Genomic DNA, 16,681 nt, shown 5'->3' with positions numbered 1-16,681 from the left:
AAACTATAATCCACCTGTACCAGTATTATTTCTGGAGGTAAATTTCTGTCACACAATAGGTAACTTGCCTACCCTGCACTGATTTTCAATAAACTACAGGGAAGCAAAACTTGATACATTGTTCTGCTTTGTAAATTAATAACAAATCTTTTGTAAAAGTCACAGTTGGTCTCAGGCAAAATAGTGTCTTCCTTCAAATGTTAAAATTCCTAGTTTTCATTTTTATGTAATTTTTATTTAAAGCAACATATAAATATCCTTTAATAGAAAACTATAGAGTTCTTTTCAGATTGGAAAAATTCCACAAATATGAGAGCATGGGATCTTGTGTCTTTTTTTCAATAAAGTGATTTAAGGTTGATGGTTGGTTAATGGGAATGAGGTAAGTGCACAGATTACTAGTGGGAGATCTTTTGCATTTTATTGGTTGGTCTGTGTAAAGTCAAGTGCTGCCTCTTAAAGAAAAAAAATAAATGAAAGGGAATCAGGACTAGAATAGGAACAAGGGAGAGAAATGGGGTGAATAAAAGCAAAATACAACTTAAACACTTACTTAAATGTCATTATCTATCATTTAATTTTATTAATATATCAATTAAAAATAAAAAGAAAGAAAAGACATTTATAATGTTGTGATACATTTTTATGCTTTCATTCAGACCTTTTCTTTATTCTTATTTATTTATTTATTTATTTATTTATTTATTTATTTATTTCATTTTACATATCAACCACAGTCCCCCCTCCCTCTCCTTCACCCACCTTTCCCCCATTCCCCATTCACCCTCCATAGGGGGTAAGGCCTCCTTTGGGGAGTCAACACAGGCTGGTATACCAAGTTGGGGCAGGACCATTCCCCTCCCCACTGGTGATGCAATTATTCTTAAGCCTTTTTATTTTTAATTGTTAAGTCACTGCAAAATATTAAACAATATGAGTCAAGCTTTCCAGAGTATTAGGAAGGAAAAGAAGCTGTAGAAAGATAATACTACATTACCTAGCAACGATTCAAAAGGTGTCCATAATTTTACGTTTAAAGTAGCCTGCTGTAAATATAATAGTTTCTCTTAGACATTTGTGTTTAAATACTGCCAATTCAATCACATTATTGTTAATATATAAATATCAATAATATTATCAAACTAATCTTGAATAATGACTCAATTCATGCCTTTTCACAATCACTTTAATACTGATGCAAGAAAGAGATTTTAACATGCATTATTATCCTGTGTGCATGTCAACTCAACTTTTGATTGTTACTTTATAGTTTCATTTTTAAATATCAGCACGATTTCTCTTTTTTTCTTTTTGCAAATTATTAGAAATAATAACAATGCTTTGGTGCTTTTATTTGATACTTATTACAACATGTAGCTGATCAAAAGCCATAAGAAATTATTATTCTAATCAATTTAATGTAGGAAGTGTACCTTTAGGTGACTGTTTTTCTTATGTTACAGACAGCACCTAGTATAAAATGAAATATGTAATAGATGTGCATTTATGTTTCATTTAAATAAAGCTATCTAAATAAATGAAGTGATGTATGAACTAAAATAATGGCTATTATAATGTGTTGTGATATGTTTTTGGAACAGCTTTCATTGTCCCTTACCATTAATATTTATTACCTATTCCACATAACCTTTTGTCTTACTTTTTAGTTAGTAAAACTTATTTTTATTTTAGTTATAATAGATTTTTATTTAAAATTGACCATATCATTTAACTGTATTAGGCAGTAACTGAAATATTAGAGCTCAATTTCTTAGAAACACGTTTCTGTCCATCTCTCCATTTCTCTGTACCTTCCATGTATAAGAGCTGGTGTTTTATTTTTGTCAAAAACCAGGTATCATCCATTTCAAGTAGTTGATCTGGTAATTGGCTGCCTACTCAATGGGGAGTCAGTAAAGGATTCCAAGTATAAATGTGACAATTAAAGTAAAACCGTTTCAACAAGGATAAAATTTGCAAGTTTAAATATATCTCTGGTGGTAGCTGAGGGGAAAGCATTAAACTTTTATCAAAGATAATTTTACCTTTCTTTCTACTCTAAAAATATCTCTGTTATTGCAGAATAGAATAAGGATGATAAAGAAAGCCAGACACATATGTGGGAAACATTAAAATGATTTTAAGCCAATACTAGGAGGCAATACAAGACAAAAACGCAAATTGAAAAAACATAAGAACTTCAAACAAGACTTGAAAGGATTACTACAGGGGTCAAAGAAAAGTACTAGGTACACTTTTTTTTTTTGCTTTGTTTCTTTTCTTATTTTTGAGATTATAATTGCATTTCTTCCTTCCTGCTCCTCTCTCCAAACTGCCCTAAATAACTATCCTTGCTCACTTTCAAAATCATGACATCTGTTTTATTGTTATTGTATATATATATATATATATATATATATATATATATATATATATATATATAACTAAATGCAATCTGGTGATTCTGTAAAAAGTTACTTGTGTGTTTATTTTCAGGGTTGACCATTTGGTATTAGATAACCACTTGGTGTGCTTTTCCCTGGAGGAGACCACATCTGTGACTTTCCTTCATTCCTAATTAAAAATTGGGTTTTATGTTGCAAAACATACAAAATAATGTAAACCTATAGAAATATTTCTATGTTATATAAACTGAAACAGGGGGGCTGATTCAATCTCAAGTGTGCAGCTAAACAAAAATACAGCTTAACTACCATTTAAAATTAATACAAAATATGTTAGGAACCTTTTGTTTTTCTTTTTAACCACATTCTCCTAAAAATACAGTATGAGAACAACTTTGGTTTATACTTGAGTAAGTTAGTATTAATAAATATATACATATATATATATAAGTAATAAATAAATAGGTAATAAATGTTCTTCATATTGCAACTTTGAGCAGTATTTCATAACAAACTCAAATATGTAAAAAAATTCTAAAGAGAATTAATATAAATGCATGAGCAAATAAATAAAAGATGACATCGCTATTCACACATATACTTAATGAAAATTAGCACTGGGTGATCTGCAATGTATTGGTTCATTATACAAATACAAAAATGCAGTAAGCATTCTTATTCTCATGAGTCTATACTGTATTTCCCTAAATCAAACTAACTCTCAAGCTCTAGCCACCTATACTGTATTTCCCTAAATCAAACTAACTCTCAAGCTCTAGCCACCAAAGACAGTGAGAAACCAAACCTGGAATTTGAGTTTCCTCCAATTTCTTCATTTTTAAAGTGTTATTTCTCATCAGAGGAACTACATATAAATCCCACTTTTAGTCTCATTTGACACTTTAACACTATTTTTTTCTTTTGTGTGAGCATTTAGTGATTAATTACTTATTGAGTTATTTATCTTAGCAGTTTATTAAACTCTCATACCACGAATGTAATGTTCTGAGTAGGAATGGCAGTGCACAAGTTTTTTTCTATCTACTTGCATAAATTCACATTCAAGTTATTTGTTATATGTTAAACGAACTGTGCCTTTTTATACATAGGCAATGTAATCATACCTCATATTTCTTTCCTTTTTAATTTTTTTTATTTTTAAGATTATAATATAACTATATAATTTTGCCTTCCCCTTGACTCTCTCCAAATCCTTCCATATACCACTCCTTTCAATTTTTCAACTCCATGGCTTCTTTTTTTATTAATTGTTGTTATACTCACACATACACACAGACACACACATATATATATGTACATATGTACATATACACATATGCATTTTGACTATAACTTCCTTGTATTTTTTAGTATTATATAGAGTATATACCATTTATTTACATAACTTCCAAATTTACATTAATTTTTTGCTTGAAAGTATTTATTTGTGTTTTACATTTTGAGTTTATATTTTCATATGAAAATAACATGAGAAATTGTGCAGAATAAACAAATAAGATGTTTTATTGCTATACTGTTAACTCATTATTTAAAGACATAATTAAAGATGCATGTATTTAATTAGAAGGAAAACAATAAAAACAGGGATGTCTAATTTTGTATAAATCCACCATATGTCTATGTGACTATATAATTCATCAATGTGCCTCTGAATTCAGACTAACTGGGTCCATGATAAAATAATTCACAGATAAGTTTCTATAATTTTAGATATAAAATATTTTTACTTTTTCTATTTATTACTTCCAGAGTTCTATGATCTGTAACTTCCCGCAAGAGAATTGTCTTTAATCACTAAATTGTAAAGATGAAGAAAAAAAAAACTTTTAAAAATAGAATTCAGTAATAGCTTTTATATGCCTCCAAAACTAATACTGAAAACCTGCTAACATAATGTTGACTTCCAATTTGAAAAATTACGTCATCTATTCAAAAAAGTTAAAACAGTTTTCTTTAATTGGGTCTGTTTGTTGTTGAAAGTCATTTCAAAAATGATAAAAGAAAAATATGCATATGACTGCCAAATTAAGTTCTCTCTAATCAAATATGGAAGCTATTCCTCTCTGGAAAACACAATCAAGGGCTTAGAGATATATTCCAAACACTATTGAAAAATATGTACTTCCTGCCTGCAAAGTCTGTATATTCAGATCGGTTCTGCCAGTGGTCTCTGCTTTTCCCTCTGGGTGCCTTGTGACAGCCACAGCTGTTCTGCACCCTCAGTACCCAACTTTGACTGTTTTCCTGTTGTCCTTTAATGCTGACATCAAGCACTTCAAATCAGAGTACACTAGTCTTGACTTCTAATACTGGGTATTATTTTGCAACCGTATGAATCATAGTGGAAAACATCCTATCATCTAAATGGTTTTCAAAATCATAGCTTCCTTTACGAAAGAAGAGAATGATTCTCTCATCATTTTTCTTAATACTTAAAGTTTGTTTTCCACTAGGTGCTCCAAAAAGAAACTTGCCTGTCTATAACCTATTTATACTTTATATGAAAAATTCAAACTATTTTTTTTATTTTTGTCCACGCATTATGCATTTCTCACTACAGCAGGAATCATGTCTGTTTCAGTGTCAGCTTATGTGACCCATGTTGTTGAGTATCTCAGTCCTTGGTATTGCTGTCACTCTGCGTCAGACTAGAAAGCAGTTTTGCCCTAAAACCCACTGAGGACTTCAAGAAGTCGAGAAACAATCAGCCCCCTCATAACAGAATAACATACAGAAGCATATCTCCAACAGGTTGCACACCCTGTGGCTCTGTTCACAATCTTTGAGGAATCTTCTGTTCTCAGAGAACAGAAATTAGAATAAACACAGAAAATGTAACAATATTTTATCCCAAACCGAAAATTGAAATAAACTTTAGTGTAATTCGAGCATAATTCATGATTTCAGCATCTCTACCTCATTGTAATACATCTGTAAATATGTTCCTTAAATTATTAATTTAGGAAAACTCTATAGAATAGAGTTTTCTATGTGCTAGCTAGCCTTCTGTGCACTAGAAACAAATTAGCAAATCAAAGAGATAATATTTTATACCTCATTAATCTTACATATTAGAGAGAGGAGAAAGCTTGCATAATATAAGCAAGGTGATTAATCATATTACATAACTGGCTAGAGCTTTAAATTATATTTCGAAAGAAATAAAGACAGCAGGATACAATTACCGTGTTATATAGGCTAAAGAGCTTGCAGTGCAAACATAATTGTTGAAATACAAAAAGTGAGGGAAAAGACTTTTTTCTAATAAATGGAGAGGGCAAAAGTTGATTATTACGAAATATGAAGAAAATCATTCCAATAGAAAAAATAGCCAGTTCCCAGTTCTGAAATATTTACACATTAACTTTGTATATAGTGGAAACAAAACAACAATTTAAAGAAAAATATATCTTGGGACTGAATTTTTTCAGGTTAGTCAAGTTTAAGTAATAGTATAAGCATTAAAATGATATTATTATGAAATAGGATATTGAATTACCGAAAGATAAATTTGCCCAGAGTATGTCCAGAATATATTGTTTTCACATGGCTGGGGTAACAGATTCCCACAGAATCAGCTGTGTGAAGTAACAGAAATAAATTCTCTCATGCTGGATGACACACATCTGAATATGGATCATGGCATAAAAACCAAGGAGTGGCTCTTGGACTTATGTAAGCCTTACTTACTTTGTGGCCATGTAACTCAAGCTGAAAGATGAGCAATCTCTCTGCCCTGGGTTCATGTGTCCCTTCCTCCCTTTTGGATGTCTAAACTCTTTCTGCCTTTCTCCCTCAGGACACTTGTTATTATATGTAGATCCTCCTCAATAATTAATGTCCCTATATCAAAGTCTTAGTTTAATTGCAAATAATAGTGTTTTCCACACATGTAATACTTACAGTTTTTACTGATCATGGTAAAATATTTTAAATAACATTTATTTAGCCTACCCCAAGGACATAGAGGGCTAAGACATCACTGCAGTTTTAAAAGGTGTTATATTTGATATAAAATATTGCCTAAACAATTATTTGTACTACTTTTACACACAAGAACTCCATCATCACTACATTAAGATAGAGACTATGAACTTAGAATCTTTTTCGCAATTATGTTGATTGTTCACAAAGAACTTTGATTTCAAGCTGAGGTTTAAGCAGTGTTCTAATCAAAGTCCTAATTGTGAATAAAGATGCTTTTGCTTTGCAGGACTTGGATGGATGACTGTCAGTTTTCTTTGCCTTTTCAACAAATCCTCTTCTTTGGGTTGGGTTGTCACATCTAAATGCAGTGAAAGTTCATATTGGGGACCTATCAACAGGGATAACTTGTACCTTTTCTTGTAAATGTCTGTCATTGAATCATCTTCCTTCAATCATACTTATTGAAGAGTTAAAAATTTCTCCTGTCTCACTGGTCTGAAAGTTTAGAGAGGGGATGATAAGCAACATGTGTATCCATGGCTGTTATTTTCATGATTTACTGTTAAGGAAAGTTATTTTAACACCCAGTGTTACATGATGTAGTGCAGATGAAACACATTGCAACTCCATACTGTCTTATAGAACTCCGTGACAGCAGTAAATGAATCAGTACAATTCTAGTTGTCTGAAAATTCTGTATCAATAATAGATTTCCATGTAGTGCCTTTTATTTTTAGTCAAGCAATGTTCTAATAAAAGCTTTTGTTTTTCGTATGGATGGTCCAGGACATTGAGATGATGATGGAAGATATAAGTAACTTGCACATTGGCCTAATCTCCAATTTTAATGCCTTGAATTTGCAGTTTCTGGGGTTGTGAAGAGAAATAGGTTCAGAGTAGCAAGGTCACTATGGGTCTAGTAAGAAGACATTTCCAAAACACTCCAGGAATCTGAATAAAGGTCTATGGCTCCACAGCCATTTATTCTTCTAGATTGGTAGTTCTCAACTTTCCTAATGCTGCAATATTTTAATAAACTTCCTTGTGTTGTGGTGACCTTCAACCATAAAATGATTTTTGTTGCTATTTCATAACTGTGGTGATATTTTATTTGTGTTGAAATGTGGTGATATTTTGTTTGTGTTTTAATAAAGCTTGCCTGGAGATCAGGGGGAAAGGCCAGCCATTTTAAGTAAACAAGAAGACAGGCAGCACACACCCATAATCCTATCACTTATCAGGCAGGGTTTCTGTGTGTTTAAGGCCACACTAGAAAACAGAGCCAAGTGTGGTGACACACGCTTTTAATCCCAGTACCAAACATAGTGATGTGGAGGTCTGTACAGACAGGGACAAGGAAGTGAGGTAGCTGGGCTAAGATAGCCAGTGAGAGGGCAGAACAGCAAGGCAGTAAAGGCGTGGGTAGACAGAGAGTAGCTCGCATTTGGAAGCTGCAGAGTTGGTGAGGTAAGGTTGGCTGGTGGCTTTCCCTATTTCCCTGATCTCTCTAAGGCTTTCACCCCTATATTTGACTCCGTGTTTTTTATTTAATAAGACCATTTAGAAATTCATCTACACATAACTGTTATTTTGCTAATGTTATGAATTGTAATGTAAATATCTGTATTTTAAAATGGTTTTAGGTGACCCCTGTGAAAGGATCATTTGACCACTCAAAGGGTTAGCAACTCACAGGCTGAGTACCTCTGCTCTAGGTACTGCTGTTGGCTCAAGCTTGTCCTCTTTTCTGCTTCCAGGCACTTTGCAATACAGCTAGTGAATCACATAGAAAAACTTGGCTTGTGCCCTTTAATAAATAAATTCTGGGCTAGGGATATAGCTCAGTCATCTAGAGATCAAGTGTGCACAAGGCTGTGAATTTGACCTTAAGCACCAAAAACAATTTCTATTTAAATATAACCAACATGGGTGAAATGGCTAAGGAGGTAAGGAGGTCTAATGCAAAGCCTGGTGAGTTGAGTTTGATCCTGGGAACATAGATGGTAGAAGGAACAAAATGACCCTACAAGTTATACTCTAGACATCACATATGTGCTATGTCGTACGCCCATAGACACATACACACATGTAAAGCAAATAAATGCAATTCATATGATTTTCAAATAATTATTTTTCCATAATGTTTTTAATGCTATTTTTCTATGAAATTGCACATGAATTAAAAGATAACAGAGGTTCACTGTAATTCTACTTACTTTATCTGTAATGATACATGCCCATACTTTCCCCCTTTACTAATAAATCCTATGAGATTTTTATTTCTTCAATCTGTTACTGAGCCTTTTCTTCTTTTTAATTTTTTGTGCTCTCATATTTCTGAAATTTTCTAAGTCTTACTGAGTCATATATGTACATTGTGTGTGTGTGTGTGTGTGTGTGTGTGTGTGTGTGTGTGTGTGTGTGTAGGGGGGAGTCTAGATGCTTTTCTTTTGTATCCCAGTTTCTAGCACAAGACACTTTAGGACCTGTCTCTTGATGATAGTTATTTTAAAGTGTCCAGCATTTGATTTAAGTACATGCAAAATCCACTTCAGTCAGCAGAAGGAAAGATTTAGAAGTGATTACTGAAGTGAATAAGGATGCTCAGAGGATTCAGAATATCCTGTGAATGACTACTACCCTCACAGTGGAAGACAAAATGATTTAAACTTGGTTTCTTTGGCAATGTTAAGTGTACAGTCAGTAGATGGCACTATTTGTTTTATTAATAACCACTAGCCACTCCCTTTATTTTGAACTAACAAAGTTTCAAAATTCCTGTTATCTAACTTATCAAATAAATTATTTTGATTGCTGGTGGGGTGACTTCTTCTTTATTTTAATACCATGGAACAATGTTGAATGAAAAGGCTGAAAAAATTAGTGTGAATTGAATATTAACACTGATAAATACCAAGGAAAGGATATCACAATCATACTTTTTACACTAAAGCAGCTTGGGTCTATCCCTGAAACATTCCATGTGATAGGTGATCTAACCATGTCTGATGTGACAAAACCCATTTCTATCTCCAAATATGGATCCATTCACTTAACTTTCATATTAAATAAAAACAAAACACAATAATTTGGGAAAATGAAGGATGGTGCATTTTGTGAAAGGTAGTTTCACAGAGAAGTAGGAACGAATAATTTTAAATAGTGTACAAGAGCACAAAAGGCAGCAAGATTTATAATATCAAACATAAATGTGTTCTTTTGCATCCTAACAAAAACTTCACCTTCCTCCTCTCTTCCCAGTCCCTCTCCTCCAACGCCCATCCCCACAATCAATTCCCCTTCCATATCTGTTCAGAAAAGAGCAGACCTCCCGTGGATATCAAGAAAACATGGCATACCAACTTGCAATAAGTCTAAGCATCTCCCCTTGTATTAAGGCTCGGCAAGGCGATGCAGTACGAGGAATAGGTTCCCAAATGGCAGTAACGGAGTCAGAAAACAGCCCCTGCTCCCACTGTTCGGAGTCCCACACGAAGACCAAGCTACACACCTGCTCCACATTTGCAGAGCGCCTACTGTCAGTCTCATGTGGGCTCCCTGGTTGTTGATTCAGACTCTGTGAGCTCCTATGAGCCCAGGTTAGCTGATTCTGTCGGTGTTCTTGTGACATTCTTTTTTTTTTCAAGACAGGGTTTCTCTGTGTCGTTTTGGTGCCTGTCCTGGATCTCACTTTCGAGGCTGGCCTCGAACTTACAGAGATCCGCCTGGTTCTGCCTCCCAAGTGCTGAGATTAAAGGCATGCGCCACCACCACCCGGCTTTTGTGCCATTCTTGAAACCTCTGTTTCCTACAATCCTACAATCCTTCCTCCCTCTTCAGCAGGAGTCCCTGAACTCAGCCTAAAATCTAGCTCAGGGTCTCTGTCTGTTTCCCTCAGTTGCTGAATGAAGCATCTCTAATAAAAACTGGGCTAGGCACTAATCTAGGAGCATAGCAGAATATTATTAAGCCTCATTACATTGACTTTTTTCTCCTGTCCTGTTTATTTCTATCCTAAGTCTCTGAGTCATCCAGCCTATGTGTCTTGGCACTGCAGGAAGTGGTACGGGTGGGTTTAATCTCAAGGCATAGGTCTTAGCCTGAAACAGCCATTGGTTGGCCACTCTCTCAATCTTTAGGCCACCTTTACCCCAGCACAGCCATAGGCAGGAAAGGCTGTAGAAGGAAGGTTATGTGCCTGGGTTGGTGTCCCAATCTCTCCACTGGAAGTCTTGTCTGGTCACAGGAGATGGCTAAATCAGACTATGTATCCACTAATGTTACAAGTCTTAGCTGGGGTCATCCTGGAGATTCCCTTTCTCCAGGTTTCTACATGACCCTGAAAAGCATCCCCTCATGAGAGAGCACATACCAGGTTTATCTTTCTGGGTCTGGGTTACCTCACTCAGGATGATTTTTTTTCTAGTTCTATCTATTTTGCTGAAAATTTCATGATGTCATTCTTTTCTAAATCTAATACTCCATTGTGTACATGTACCACATTTTCTTTATCTATTCCTCAGTTGAGGGACATCTAGGTTGTTTCCAGGTTTTGGCTATTACAAATAATGCTGTTATGAACATAGTTGAACAAATGTCCTTTTGGTATGACTGTGGTATGATTTGGGTATATGCTCAAGAGTGGTTGGTATATCTAGATCTCATGGCAGCTTGATTCCCAGTTTTCTGAGAAACTGCCATATTAATTTCCAAAGTGGCTATACAAGTTTGCACTCCCATCAGCAAAGTATGAGTGTTCTCCTTGCTCCATGTCCTCTATAGCATGAGCTGTCACTTGTTCTGACAGTTGTATGATGAAATTTCAAAGTCATTTTGGTCTGTATTTCCCTGATGACAAAGGATGTTGAACATTTCTCTAAGTGCTTCTCAGCCATTTGAGATTCCTATGTTGAGAATTCTCTGTTTAAATCTGTACTTCATTTTTAATTGGATTTTTTTTTTATCTCTAGTTTCTTGAGTTATTTATACAATTTGAAGATTAGCCCTCTGTCAGATGTGGGGTTGGTGAAGATCTTTTCCTATTCTGTAGGCTGCTGTTTCATCCTATTAATGGTGTTCTTTGCCTTACAGAAGATTTCAGTTTCACGAGGTCCCATTTATTAATTGTTGACCTTAGTGTCTGCACAATTTGTGTTATGTTCAGATAGTTGTCTCCTGTGCCAGTGTTTTCAAGGATACTTTCCACTTTCTCTTCTATCAAGTTCAGTGTATATGGGTTTATGTTGAGTTCTTTGATCAACTTGGGCTTGAGTTTTGTTACAGGGTGATAGATATGGATCAATTTACATTCTTTTACATACTGACATCCAGTTATACCAGCAACATTCTTTTGAAGATGCTTTCTTTTGTTCTATTGTATAATTTTGGCTTCTTTGTAAAAAATCAGGTGTCCATAGGTATGTGGATTCAAGTCTGGGTCTTTAATTTGATTCCATTGATCCAGTTCTCTGTTTTAGTCAATTTCATACAGTTTCTATAATTCTGGAATTTCTATATCTCTGGAGGTTCTTTTATTATACAGAATTGTGTAAGATATCCTGGGTTTTTTGTTTTTCCATATGAAGCTGAGTATTGTTCTTTCAAGGTCTGTGAAGAATTGTGTTGGTATTTTAATGGAGATTTCTTGAATCTGTAGATTGTTTTTGGTAATATGGTCAAATTTACTATGTTAATCCTACCTATCTAAGAGCATGGGAGACTTTTCATCTTCTGATATCTTCTCCAATTTCTTTCTTCAAAGACTTAAAATTCTTGTCATACAGGTCTTTCACTTGCTTGGTTAGAGTTATATAAAGGTATTATATATTTTTGACACTATTGTGAAGGGTGTTGATTCTCTGATTTGTTTCTCAGTCAATTTATCATTTGAATATGAGCGATACCTTTTTTTTTGAGTCAATCTTTTATTCATCCACTAGACTAAAGGTGTTTATCAACTGTAGGAGTTCCCTGGTAGAGTTGTCAGAGTCGCTTATATATACTATCATATCTTCTGTAATTAATGTTACTTAGACTTCTTCATTTCCAATTTCTATCCCTGTATATGGTGATATTTTATTTGTGCTGAAATGTGATTTTATTTGTATGTTAATAAAGTTGCCTGGAGATCAGAAGTCACAGCAAGCCATAAGTGGGAGTCAGGTGGTGGTAGCACACGCCCTTAATCCGATTACATGGCAGGCAGAGTCTCTGTGGTCAAGGACACATCCAAAGCAAGGTGACCTAAACTTTTAATCCCAGTACCAACCATAGAGACCTGGAGGTCTGTATAAATAAGCAATGACAAGGAAATCATGTGGTTGAGTTTAGAACCAATGAGAAGGCAGAACAGAAAGGCAATAAAAAGACAGGACACAGGAAGAAGGTCTCTCTCTCAGAGGAAGGACAGTAAGGAGTGGTAAGATAAGGTGGTCTTAGCTCTTGGCTACTGTTCTGATTTCTGGGCTTTTAACTCTGCATTGGGTTCTGTGTTTCTTATTTAATAAGACCATTTAGAATTACATCTACACCTGTAGTCTCCTTTTGTTGTATTATTGCTTTAGCTAGAACTTCAAGTACTCTGTTGAATGGATATGGAGAGTGGGCAACCTTTTCTTGTTCCTGATTTTAGTAGAATTGCTTTGAATATCTCTCCATTTAATTTGATGTTGACTATCAGCTTGCTGTATTTTTTTTATTATTATTATTAGGTATGTTCCTTGTATCCCTGATTTCTCCAAGACTTTTATCACAAAAGCGTGTTGAATTTTGTTAAAGGCTTTTTCAATGTCTCAGAGGATAATCATATTTTTTTTTTGGTTTGGTTATATGGTGGATTACATTGACAGATTTCCATATGTTGAACCATCCCTGCATCTCTGGGATGAAGCCTACTTGATCATGGTGGATGTTGTTTTTTGATGTGTTCTTAAATTCGGTTTGATAATATTTTATTGAGTGTTTTTGCACCAATGTTCATGACTAAAATTGGTCTGTAGTTCTTTTTCTTTGTTTAGTCTGCGTGGATTTGGTATCAGGGTGACTGTGGCCTCATAGAAAGAATTTAGCAATGTTCCTCCTGTTTCTAGCATAAATCCATTCTTAAATAAATGAAAGGGTAACTAATACAACTTACAATATGCAATGGTAAATTTCACCTGTTGGCTTTGTTAGGAAATAGTGAAATAGAAGGGTTAGACAAAGATGGGATAGGTAAGGGCAGGTAGATGACACAATATGAGGAAGGATAAATAACACTACATATCTTTTGAAAAATCCATATGTAAACCTAATACTGTAGAAGTTTCCTTAGGGATATGTAAAATTATGTAAAATATGTGTGTGTGTTTGTGTATGCATATATGGCTATACAAACACACATACAGACAGCTATAATCCTAACACAACATTAGCAGGTATTGGTAGATATAGCCAGAGGAATCTATGGAAAATCTCAGCCCAGCTAGCCTGGCTTATGTGGCCACGATGAAATGAGACCTTCTATCTATCTATCTATCTATCTATCTATCTATCTATCTATCTATCTATCTATCTATCTCTCTCTCTCTGTCTGTCTATCTACCTGTCTATCTCTATATGGAGAGAGAGAGAAAGAGTGAGAGTATTAAAGTGGAGTTGTACTGTAAGTATTCAAAAATGTCCCTCCTAAATAGCACAGGCTAGCAAATAAAAAGTCCAGTGCCAGGAATGGTTTATATCTTTTATTTGCTACCCATTGAAGTCCAAGAGACCCCCAAACATAGCCAGCTATTATTAGTTATCTTGGTTACCTTCCAGAGCTTAACTGTAATGCCCAATTTTGAAGATATTGCAAAATTGAGTCATAAAACATGGAGTAATTAAGCTCATACTGAACTAGCTACATTTGGTAATGCTGGAAGGCACTATCAAGGATAATTGAAGAGAAAAGTAGTAATCATCTACTATGTCCATCTGTATACACTGTTAATGATACTAATACGTGGCCTGGAGAGACACACCCAAGGATGTAATAGTCACACTGACTTCATTAGAGTAATCAATTAAAAAAAAAACTTAAATTAGCTTTCACTCTGCAAGATGAAACCAATGTCTGATACTATTTTCAGGCGAGGAATCTACAACCAGACTATTCATAAGGGCCTATGGAGTACTACTATTATTCTATTAAATCGATGTAATATTAAACCTATTCCTAATGAGTTTTCTCAAGACTGGTGAAACTGCCTCTGAGAAGTGTGCTCCATAAATCTATGGGACGCAAAGAAAACAGCACTTCCTGAAGCAGATGTTGGTCCATAAAAAGGGCCAGCTCCTTCTACAGGACAGCAACCAACCACACTTAGTTCAATCGAGGATTCAAAAGATGAAAGAACTGGGTTATCAAGTTTACCTCTTCCAAAGTTCTCACCTGAACTACCGATCAACTGCCTCAAGAATTCAAGAATTCTGACTTTTTTTTTTTTTTTTTTTTTTTTTTTTAAGGAAAAGTGATTCTACAAGCCCCAGGATACAGAACATGCTTTCTAAATACTGGTTGAAAACTGAAGCATAAATCTTTATGCTTTGGGAATAGAAAACATTTTTTCCTCGTTGGCAAAAGTGTTGAATGCAATTTCTCTTACTTTGATGAATGAAGATAACTTGATTCCAGGTATAATTATTATTTAATATAGGTTTGAAAATCATATTTTTGTGTCAATCTTTAAATTTTTCAGTTTTCCTGTAATGTAAAGTGTTGTTTACTACTTTTTTAATTTGTAATGAAAACAAATCAGTTGATGTAACTCTTAGCATGAGAAAAATAAGATCTTACAATTCTTTGAGTATTGTTTATACATTTTCTAATATACTTCAAAAATATGTCTATTCCCATACTAAAAACTACAAATCTTATGTGCTCAAGTTCTTCTCCTTATTCACAATTATCACCACATCAGGACCATATCTGTGCCTTTGAACTTTGAACTCTCCTCCTCCCTTCTCCTTTTACACCTGAAGCCTCAAGTATAGCTACAGGCTTATGATCCCTATAATTTTCTGTGTTCTGGCCATAAAAATCCTTTGAAAGTTATCTCAAAAGCAAATTTATCCCATAAACATGCTTGTGTCTGTGTCTGTACAGTTATTTGGATTGTATCACACATAACTACAGCTAAAAATCTGCATATAAGAAAAACATGAAATGTTTGTCTTTCTAGGTCTCTCTTACCTCACTCAAGATGATAATTTCTTCAAATTTCATAATGTGTTTTTCTTAACAGCTAAATAATATGCTATTGTGCAAATATGTCCCAATTTTCACTGTATTGTTGACCAGTTGTTCAACAGGGCCCCATGAACAATACCACAAATATTACAGTCTATTGCCAAAGCTGTTACCTTCCATGACTTGACAGTAAGGCCCTATGGCTGCAGACTTAATTATGTTATCAAATATTGATAAATTGGGTTTGTGACTAAAAGCTTCACCTCTACTGACTAGCATGCTCAGTCCTAAATGGGGACTTTATCAAACCCTTTTCTTTAAGACTCAGGGATCTATGATGAAGAGGAGAAAGAAAGAATATAAGAGCCTGAGGTGGTCCATGACTCCAAGGAAACAATATCTTCTAGACACAATGGTGATGATACATGTATATGAATTCACAGAGACTGTTTCAGTATGCACAAGGCAAGTGCAGGCTCAAAAAAAAAAATCCCAGCACTAACAAAATAAAGAAGTCACAAATTCTCACTCCTAACCAAGAAGATGTTTCAAGTGGGTAACTGCAAGAGTGGAAAAGTCAGTTTTCTCCAAGGAGTGACACTAGGTAAATCAATCTTAGCTAAGGGTAGCCTCCATGTATGCTCAGGAGAACACAAAATGGACTTCTTGCACCTGTGTGCTTTTGTTTGTTGGAGTTTATTTATTTTTTGTCCTTTTCTTTTTGTTCACTATTTATTTATTTATTTATTTATTTATTTATTTATTTATTTATTTATTTAGAGTCTTGATAGTTAGGGAGGTAGGGGAAGACCTAGGAGAAATGAGAGGAGTGGGAAGAATGTGATCATTAAAAAATTAAAAGCTCATAAGATTTTAAAAATCAGGGTTTAGCTGGGTAGTGGTGGCATATGTCTTTAATCCCAGCACTCAGGAGGCAGAGCCATGCAGAGCTCTGTGAGTTCTAGGCCAGCCTGGGCTACCAAGTGAGTTCCAGGAAAGGCACAAAGCTACACAGAGAAACCCTGTCTCGAAAAACCAAAAAAAAAAATCAGGATTTAAAAACTTCAAGGTGTAATATTAATTTTTATGCAAGTGAAAACTTTTCAGAACACAAAGACAA

Source organism: Peromyscus eremicus, chromosome 15, assembly GCF_949786415.1.
Source record: "Peromyscus eremicus chromosome 15, PerEre_H2_v1, whole genome shotgun sequence".
NCBI lineage: Eukaryota > Metazoa > Chordata > Mammalia > Rodentia > Cricetidae > Peromyscus > Peromyscus eremicus.
The sequence above is the reverse complement of the archived record's forward strand: the minus strand, read 5'-3'. Positions refer to the sequence as shown.